The 10,932-nt window shown below is 38.0% G+C and overlaps 1 long non-coding RNA gene across 1 annotated transcript; it reads left to right on the forward strand.

Moving 5' to 3' along the window:
* Positions 1–6,612: 6,612 nt before the first annotated feature.
* Positions 6,613–8,932, forward strand: LOC139628453 (uncharacterized). The gene is made up of 2 exons (XR_011692782.1): positions 6,613–7,078; positions 7,501–8,932. It is a non-coding gene; the product is annotated as an uncharacterized lncRNA (long non-coding RNA).
* Positions 8,933–10,932: the final 2,000 nt, after the last annotated feature.

Genomic DNA, 10,932 nt, shown 5'->3' on the forward strand with positions numbered 1-10,932 from the left:
TGTGATGTGCTTTGTGCAGCCTGACATGAGTTGATTAATTCTAAACGTGCTGTATAAAGAGTCACAGCAGAACAGGCCTGTACAGTATCTGAACTGGACCCAATAATGCTCCTCAACAACATTCATTCCTGGGCTATTGTCTAACCAGCTTCCAGTGACCCAATTTCATCACTATTCAGATGGATTAATGACAGCCAAACAAAAGATGGTGAGTATGTCTATAATGGCAAAAAGATAAAGATATGTGGTAGCAGCAATCTTAATCTGTTTTTGCTTTTCTAAGCAATCTGTACTCTCTGTGTATGTATGGTCTATTTCTTTGATATGATAAGATCGTTTATTTCTTATCTGTCTCTGCTGTGGACTGCAGCTGTGGCAATAAGGTGAATGGAATGTGAGGAAAAAATGATGAACAACTTACACATCAGCTTGGCTTCCAGGTGTTTCCGTTTTTGTTTTTAGTGCATAACAAATGGAACAATGTTTCGGCTGGTTGCTTTACCTAGTTTTAACAGATGCATGTGGGTTATAATGTTCCTGATAAAAACCTGGCTTCACTTGTTAAAGAGGCAAAAGAATTGTGTGACTGCATCACAAGTAATACCAAAGTTAAATGTGAATCTACCTCTGTTATTTTCAAACGTAATTACATCAAGGTAATAGGACACTGATGTTGTGTATTGATATAGTACATTCATTCATTCAAAATTCATTATATTCAAAATTAGTTGTTCACAGCCAAACCAACTCTGTCTCCTAGAAATTACATTTACATACAGGATTAGATTTTCTCTTGATTTAATGAGGATATGTTATTAATAAACATATTTTCCAAGTTTCAAATATGTTGATACTGGAACAGAGCAGAGGATGTTAGAGGGACAGGGGCCCAAATTCATAAAGGCAATTTTTCAACTTCTATCCCAATGGATCAGAATGCTGAATTAACATTCTACATTATTAATTTATTGCACATTATTATTATTATTATTATTATTATTATTAATAATTTTTATTTATTTATTTATTTTTAAAAGGGCACTTTCTCTCTAGGAGGCTAAATGGCGAGTGCTCAAGCCCCCCCTCCCCAGGTCATTGCACCTGACAGCATGTTGACATAAGGGTTTGTTTTAGCTTAAACAAAATGTACAAAAATCAGATATAATATGTAGTTAGGAGAAACATGAAGAAATCTCCATCTACAGTATTTTGATTATGTGATAGACTATATCTGCCCATTGTTTCACTGCTTTATTTCCAGATTTCTCCAAAGAAGAATATATTTCCTAGTCATACCATTCCACTTACTGGAATGTGTAAAATAACTTTTAGTAACATTTATAACCAGAGACCTATGATGTTGGTGTTTGTTTCAGGTTCCTAACTAATTCACAAACTGTAGATTGAGACAACAATGAGGCTTAGCTGAACAGCTTAAACAAAAAGCTTCTTGCATGCAAATTTAATAGTAGCTTTTTTACAGTCATGGAATATACAGCTTGTCAGGTGTTATAGATTTTTCAGAGTGTGGTATGATATTTTGTGTTGTATCCACTGAAAGATTGTTAGTGTGGGACTGTTGTGGCAGCAACATTTGGTAGGTCTATTCGTTTACAACATGAACAAAATAATGACATTAAAATTTGTTTTTGTTTAAACTGCAGCAGCTCTAGTCCATAAATACTTGACTGTCATATAAATTTTTGACATAACAATAGTTGGTTGCATCTGTGGCTTGGCCTGTCATTTGACCAGTGAAATCCATGGTGTACCAAAACGACTGAAACAGTTCTCCTAAGAGAGCGTCTGCTGAGGGGGATGCCAATTTCGGCTGACAGAAAATGTATGCAGTGCAAGTGATGCAAATTTAATGTTAACACTTCTCCTTCATGCATGTGGAGTACCATAAGCACCATAAGATTAGTCACTGGGCAGAGGGAAAACCTATATACATATTAAATGTGGAACACAAATATTCCATTTCTGTCCATCATCTCCGGATAAATAAATGATACATTTAGATTGTGGCTTTAACAGGGGGGCCTAAGGTATTATAAATTTTTTTTTTGCATAATAATCAAATACATCACACGGAACCTTGCAGCATGAGGACATCTGAAGCCTTGAGTTTGATTTTCCAAGAACATGAATATGTCAATATATTCCAGGAAAACCTTCATAGCAACACATAAACAACAGTGAATTCTGAGTTTCAGTACTTACCTGTTATTCATTAATTTAAAGATAAGATAAAAAAAAAAAAAATAAATAAAATAAAAAAAATAAAAAAATAAAAAATAAATAATTAATAATAATAATAATAATAATAATAATAATAATAATAATAATAATAATTTTGAAAAATTAACACCATAATGATTTCCCACCTGCAGCCTAGGCATTGAGTCATCAGAGAAATAAAGTTGATTCTTAATTTTAGAATTTTTTATTGTTGCAAGGCTTGAAGCACACATTGGTGATTTTAAGGGACTTGTTTTAAAATCACTTGTTTTAACCTTTATGCAAAGAGGCAGTTGTTTTCTCACAAGATAGGCATGAGGCAAAACTGTTTATTATTTACATAAAATTCTTTGCATTTAATTGATTTGTAAGTTTTGCTATAGCCAGCATTAGCATTAACAGCTGTTTAGTTATCAATCTCGAAGAAATGTTGCGAGTTTAGCATCAAACTTCATTCCTTAACCTTGTCTCTATCATGTCTTTTCTTCTGCTGAGGTTAGCACGCTAACCATGTCCCATCTTGCTACTTTCTGATAGTGACTGACTGTAACCTCCAATCTGCCCTGAAGACATAGCACTGGTCATGCCGTATTAACCTCTTATCCCACAACAATCACCACCACCCACTCCCAACAAGAAACCACTTTCGACGGTGGAGAAAACTTACTAATAGCCCCTTTAAATGTTTTATAAACTGGCTGCCATAGCACCTCAAACTGGAGTATTGTTTCCAGAATTTAATGTGAATAAATGTTTGGTGGATTTTCATTCAAGAACTTCACTCTTGAAAAATATACAAATTCAAAACTACATGTATTCCTCGCATGACATATACTGCATCCTTTGTTTCCCAAAAAAGTTCAAATTTTCTAATTGAAATTAGAAGATTAGGCAGGTATTGTCATGGTTTATTTTATTACAGGGTCAGCTAACCACAGCAGTTGAGCCTTTCCAGGCACTGAGTGAAACTATTCCCAGTCCAATTGTGTGCTACATTGAAAAACAGGCATAGTAATTGCACTGCTTTGGTCCTCATGAAAATTCAATATCAATGTATTTTCACTCCCGTCATTGTATTCCTCTAGAGCACCTGTCAAAAATTGCTTTGCAGCACCGGCAATGCAACTCAATATCAACTCAAATCTCCTCTGAATCCCTGTTAATCCATTGCTATTACCACTTTGCACCCCATTACGTCCCCATGGACTGATTCACTTTTTTAAAACCTGCATTCACTGTTGTGAGATAATGCTTTAAACAGGGGAGTCAGCAAAGACAGATGATCCAAACACTGCCACATCACCTACATCCTTTGTTTTGTTTTTTTTAAATCAGCCATGTCCTTTGTGCTTGAATGACAATTAGAAGCAAGAAGCAAGTTTTGAATCCAATGGAATCTGGGCATTTTCACAAAGGATAAAGTATGAGGATACTGAAACCATTTGCAGCCTTTTGACATGAAATTGATTCCTCAGCACATCACTTTGATACTCATACTTAAATATAGCTTGATAACCAACTTTGTTCCTTAAAAAAAGCTATTTATGATATGGCCTTCAGCCAGGGATGGGCACAAATGAGTCATGATGTGCCCCAGCAGTTGCTGGTCCACCTCAAAAGACATGAACTCTTGCCAGGTTCCTGACCACGGACACTGCCAACTATGTTATATTGAGTGCCGAACAAAGCTGGAGGCACTGTCGGCACAGGGAATTAAGGTTCTGCACAGTTTTACTCCACCCACACAGGTGCTCTCACTTATTTTGGCTGATTAGACCTCCTGCCAGAGCTGTGTGGGGGTTTACAGACTGTGCTTTAATCAGAACATTTACCTGGACACTAATAAACCACTATTATTCTGGATATTCTGAAATTGGCCTTATTTCAAACTTAGCATTTTCTAATTAAGACACATGGAATATACTGGTATTATTTGGATTTTAAGAGCAGTCTTTGGACATGTAACCTATACAGTACCTTCAGAATTTGCATCTCAATCAGTGTTTTTATGGCAGTTTTTGCAACATATAGCTTAATGCCTGTTTACCATCAGTTCTGTGTTTTGTGCAGAAACTGCCTGGGTGATAGCTTGCAAGGCTGGTATGATGAGATAAATGCCTGAAGGAAAAGCATCTATTTCTACAAGGAATAAGAAACATACCTAAATTACGTACATACATCATCTGGCCACGTTTAGGTGGCAATTCTGCACCTTTCAACGTTAATATTTACAAATTAACTTTGTAGTAATGTAAATTTGAAACTGATGTGGTTTCACTGTGGCTTTCCTTCAGTTTTATTTATTTTTTCCTGTGTTTTTTTTGTTTGTTTTTTTTTTTTTTTGGTGTAAAGGACATGCAGAGGGTGTGAAACAGAGGTGGTGTGATTTAATTGACCTGTCCAGCAAAGGAACATATTGTTAGAAAAAACCAATATGATCGTTTCTGAGATTTTTTGATCCGGAGAGGACAACAAACTACTGTATCAACACCAAGCCTACTCACATCTGTCCCCCACTGTGTGAAAACAGCAATCTTACAGGTTCATCGCATGTCACACTGTCCAATTATGAGTCTAGTAAAACTTTGGTTATGATCTGTGTCAGACTGACCAGTATCAATTTCACTGAATGTCAGATTGTGCGATGAATGTCTGGTAAATCAGCGTAAACAGAAAATATGTGCCAGCAGGGACACATCCTGAACTTGCGTCATCCATCTGCTCTCATGTTTTGAAAATTCAGCAAGAAAAAAAAAACACTCTTAGCCAAAGCACTGGTTCTGTTCTCTTAAAAAAAAATGGTGATCTTTATGTATATGTCTACAGGCACTCACGATGTTGGATCAGCCAGGGAATTCTGCATCAGTTCTTGCCATATTCCAGTCGTGTGTTGTGTTGATTTTCAGGCCATCTATCTCCTCCGCGAGAAGTTTGCTGCTTGGAGGGAGGGCGAAGCAACTTAAATTTAGAGAGAAAATGTGAGGCAGAAATTGCTTCATCATGACCGCGGTCGATGTAATGAAGTGATTTGTACAGTCAGTGCTATTTTATTTTATTTTAGAAAACAGTAGGCTTATTAATGAATGTGTAAAAATGTCAGACTAACTCAGTGTATCCTCTCCATTACAACTCTCAATAGCAGCACTGCACTGCTGTGTAGGTGAAAATGCCCACTTATATCCTGCTTTTCTTCTTCTTCTTGTAAATACACCTCTTTGTTCTGAAAATCCTTCACAGGTAAACAATTTTACCACTCCCTAGCTGCTACTTAAACCATGCTTTAAAACTTTGTGTAAAAGCCTGGTTTATGTAGCTGATTTATGTGTCTCTAATTTTCTGTGATGGCAAATGAAGCCGCAGAATTCAATAAGATTTAATCTAAAATATTTGTACTAGGCCTCATCTAAAAATAAAAAATAAAAATGCAAAGAAAGCAGCAATTTTGATTAAAATATTTTTAATGAATACAGTAAACAGACAAACAGACAAGGAATCAGTCAGTTGTATATTAATTCCAATGTCTGCAACACGGTTACATCTTGCTTTACTTTGAGCTTCAGATTTGAGGTAGATGTTTGCTCTCAGTGGTGAAACATTTCAAATCTAATAAATCAGCAACTTACAAAATAACACTGCTTCATTAACATGGACAGAGTTCACGAGGAGAAAACATTCCAGGTGCGACCACAACAGCTGTCCCATCAGTCTGATTGCAGTCCACCTGTTGCCATTTCAGCTGATTGGCGATGATTCAGGCCAAAAGCAGAGAAGAGAGGAGCTACTGGGCTGTCATTTGTTTGTCTGTGTGACTTGGTACTTGCTAAAATGTAACTTGAGCCAGTGGCGTTGTGCGTGAAAAAACTTTGCAGACTCTGCAACTAACTCTGTCTCACAGAAGGAGGACACTTATTAAACAAAACTAATTCATTAAAACGCATTTAAAGTTAAATGAGAACATTTCAAAAGGCAGACAGGCACACACCAAGAACAAGAAAAAGCTGCACATTCTTACCTGCTCTCTTGTGCTTTCCTGTTTATTTTGTTGGTTTTGAATTAGTTGTCAGCTTCAGTGTGTAACCCTTGGACTGAATCAGAAATGTAAAATACACTGCTGCCATACCTCACTCACTCTCACATCCTCACTGCCATACCATCTACTCACGTTCTCTGTAGTCAGGTGACAAGTTGTCAATGAGAACTTATTGTTGAGGTATAGACATGCTGCATAATGTCCAACACAGTTCTGTTTATGTGCAGCATAGTGCTTCATATTAATGCTGTGGCTGAACTTGGGCAATATGCTAAACACATCAGAAATATGTATTTATTGCAAGATTTTAGGGTTGGGGTGTTTTTTTTTTTTTGTTTTGTTTTGTTTTTTTTGGTGATTTGAGTGGGTTATCTTTGATTTCCATTAAGATTTATTTCACAAGTCGACACTGTGCTCCATGAAAGCAAAGGGTCTGATCTGTGGCAGCTGAAGAACAAAGCAGAGGCAAAATCGTGTAGGATAATATCATGTGTCGGTTTTTCAGTGGCAAACATTTTAGCACCATTAAACATCTCACACACACATCCTCTACAGTAACCTTTAGCCATGGCTTGGTCTGTGCAAAGGGAGGTGATAAAGACTGTGGACAAAAAAAGGTTGTATCTCCACACGCCTCAGCAGATCGCAGTAAGAGCTCTTGAAAGGGTCTGGCTGTGAGACAAACAAGACTCGTTGTCACCCTTTATTTAACCCAGACACTCTGGTATGTAATGGAAGTACGCCCACAGCCCCCCACTTTGTTCCTCAGCGACACATGCATCTTGCAAAAGAAGAGGAATATGCAAAGTAAGTGTAAAGTGTGTGAAAATATTCTGGATGCTCGATGCAGTATGAGCAGTCATTTGGCTCAGATGGGAGAACTGTAATTGACTCTATATATAACTCACTGGTAAACAACCCTTCCTATGAGCGTTACTGGTCACTGCAGAATTAGCTGATACACAAAATCAGTGAGATTACAGGTGCAATTTAAAATTTATTTGTACCCATTCATTTATTTATTTATTTTTTTTATATTTTTGTGTCAGCTCACAGACCCTGTCATTATGCATGCTGACTAACTGGCATGGCTTACTGGGATACTTAATGGAGCAGAGTCATCATTAGTGTTATTAGTTCCACCTGTGCTCTTTTTTTTTTTTTTTTTTTTTTCTGCAATGACAAGTAGAAATGTCTGCCATGACAAACACTTACCCTCTCTGTTTCAGGCACTCACTGGAATATTAAGTCTGGTGGAGTCAAGCTCCATTACAAGCAGGACTTCAGTTTTTTTTTTTTTTTTTTAGGTTTTCAACAGGTCCATGTAGAATATTGATGCACCCTTTGCAGCCATTTGCCATCTGTTATTTGATTAAAAGCTGTAGCAGAAAACTGAACAGGAGAATGTATTACTGTTTCCCTGCTACTTGTCTGAGGTGCCAAAAATCTATTTCCTTTTTTATTTCATTTGCAAAAAAGTTATATTCAATTTTTTTTCAGTACAATGAATCCACTAAAAGTCAGTGCAGCATATGTGAAATGTAAATGCATGCTCAATGCAGTAATGGTCCATTCATCCATCCACCACTACCCTGGCGTCCATGAACACTGGGTGTGATGTGTATCACAGGGCTGCTCCCTCAACCATTTCATTTGAAACAGTAGAGCCAGAGCAGTTAACTTTGTGCACCAACATTTGTAATACTACTAAATTTCTGAAAATCTTTTGTGTAACTGAGAAGAGCTTCCACTCATCAAAAGACATATCACTCGTTTGCAACTAGTAAAATGTCCACTATAGTGCTGTTGGGTTTCTCTCCATAATAAGCTCTACTTGTGTGCTTTCAGATAATCTATGATTTGGTCCTATATAAATAAAGTTGATTTAAATTTGCTCCGTTGCAGTATGATTACAAAGAACTTTGAAATTATGAGAATGATTTATAAGAGAAATGAGACCATGATGTCAAACTTTAAGGTTTATGCCCACCATTATAAGACTGTAAGGGATTGGATAACTTTATGATCCTAAAACTCCAGTTGTCATCATCATTACCAGATGCCATGGTGAAAAACAATACTACTGTGATCAAAAGATCTAAGCACCAATTTTGATTTTTTTTTTTTTTTTTAAATCTGGATGATCAGAAATGTCTCTGATGTGTTGAGAATATCTCAGTGATATAACACCAGATACAAGCTTGAGGTCTCCTGAATCTGAACTCATGCAAGCTCAATCTCGGCTCCCTTTGAATCACCTCAGTAATTGGTTTCACTGTGATCTACAGTGGCTGTTAAGCTATTCATAAAGGAGAGCTGACATCGCCGCAGGGAGACCTGACTGAGCTGCAAACCACAGTGTACAGCCCAGCAGTGTGATGCACTCACTTAGAAATAATAACGAGAGGGAACACTGCCTTTTTAATTGCTCGACATGATTAAACTGGAAAAAAAAAATCTAAGTCAATGGATACAGAGCTAACCATCATCAGAGAGGTATTCTCAAATAACCCGATCTCAGCATAAGCCAGCCAGTTGTGCACTGAACCATTAGCAGCTCAGTTAGGGAGAAAATACAGCCTTATTCATGGAATCAGTAGAATAATAGTCCTTATAAAAATACACTAAACAGCCCCCCTCACCTTTTTTTTTTTTTTTTTTTTTTTATTTATTTATTTATTTTTTTACTAAGGATAGCCCCAATATACGCTGCAGAAAACAATGCATGCATGCATGCATGCATGCATGCATGCATCAGCATTCATCAGCCTTGTGAAAGCCCCTCCCAGAGGTTAAATAGTTGGACCAGTCCCAGCCTGGTCAGATGCGAGCATGAACTGATGAAGCCTCTTGGATGAGAGGTGAAACGTTTTTCCTAGACAAATAACCAAGTCCAGATGTTTTCGATTTAAAATTCCTTTGAGATACTATGACCTGGACAAATGAGAATATTCACAGGCTTATTGCACAACAATTTGGGTTGGCAACCCTTAAAATGGTGCGGAAACATGAAAGGTTGGCTCGGAAAATTGCAGATTACAGAAATCACCTATGGTTCAGTCTGAGATGCAGACAACAAAGGCTTACACCAACTAGCCTAGGCTTAAATTCCACTATGAGAGGGCATAGAGTGGAGGAAATCATAGAAAAGGCTCAAAACCAACTCCTTAACAAACGAATAAGACAGGTCAATTTCACTATCGAAGGGCTAAAAGAGAAAGCTGACCATTCATTACAGAAACTGAAATCACTCCTACCTGGTTCCATCATGGAGAAAGTTGTGGATTTCACCCAAAAAGCACAACTACCTCAACACAACAAAAGCAAAGAGAGACAAACCAAGAAATTTCACAACTTACAATCTCGATATATTGACAATAACACAGAAATACTCACTTGGAGGCAAAAAACTGACATTCCAGCACAGAAAGAAATACAAAACAGATGGGTAAAGAATTTGTCGGACAGAGAACTCACCCACCCTGAGAAGGAGGTCCTAGCCAAGGGCTTGAATTTCGCCATGACACCAAAAGAGTTACCCATAGTGGATTTGATTACAGCTACAGAATCTGCTATAAAGAATAACAACTTAATCGAAACTGAGGCCGAACAGCTAAGGTTAAAAGTGTCAGCAACGTTGTCCAAGGCTAAGGTCCCCCCCCCCTCCAGCCTCACCTTTTGAGGAGAGGAAAGCAGTGACGGCATTGAGCAAAGACCAAAACATCACAATCCTCCCTGCAGACAAGAGTCGATGCACAGTTGTGCTCAATACAACTGACTACCAGGCCAAGATCTCTGCACTACTCAGCGACTCTAACACTTATGAAACTCTGAAACGAGACCCGACCAGTGGTTATAAAAAGAAGGTGATAGAATGTCTACAACAACTACAAAAAGAAGGGGTCATTGACAAAACACAATATTACTGGCTTTATCCCCAGGACTCCATCCTCTGCCTATATGGACTCCCCAAAATCCATAAAGAAGGGGCCCTGCTCAGGCCCATTGTCAGCAGCATAAACTTGGTCACGTACAACATAGCCAAACACAGCCAATATCCTGGCACCTTTGGTGGGCAACACCCCACACCACATCCAAAACTCCATAGACTTTGTGGTTAAAGTCCGGAACATAAAAATGGAGCCAGATGAAACCATGGTTTCCTATGATGCGACTTCTCTTTTCACCTGTATTCCAACCATGGAGGCTTCGGCCACAGTAAGAGAACGACCCACACAGGACAACTCCCTGCAAAACCGAACAAAACTCAAACCCAAATACATTTGCCAGCTTCTGGATTTATGCCTGAACACCACATATTTCCAGTTTAACGGCAAATTTTACAGACAAAAACACGGCTGTGCCATGGGTTCACCAGTATCCCCCATTGTGGCAAATCTATACATGGAGGAGGTAGAGAACAAGGCTTTGAACTCCTTTTTGAAGGAACTACACGGAGCCACTGGTTCAGGTATGTGGATGACACATGGGTTAAAATCAAAACCAAAGAGGTGCAAGCTTTTACCAAACACATTAACTCAGTGGACAAAAACATCAAGTTCACCAGAGAGGATGTCAAGGACAATAGTCTGCCTTTCTTAGATTGTGATGTCCATATGAAAAAGGACAGGAGCCTCCACAGTGGGGTATACAGAAAACCC

Source organism: Trachinotus anak, unplaced genomic scaffold, assembly GCF_046630095.1.
Source record: "Trachinotus anak isolate AG129_WGS33_773 ecotype Australia unplaced genomic scaffold, CSIRO_AGI_Tana_v1 ptg000011l, whole genome shotgun sequence".
Classification (NCBI taxonomy): domain Eukaryota; kingdom Metazoa; phylum Chordata; class Actinopteri; order Carangiformes; family Carangidae; genus Trachinotus; species Trachinotus anak.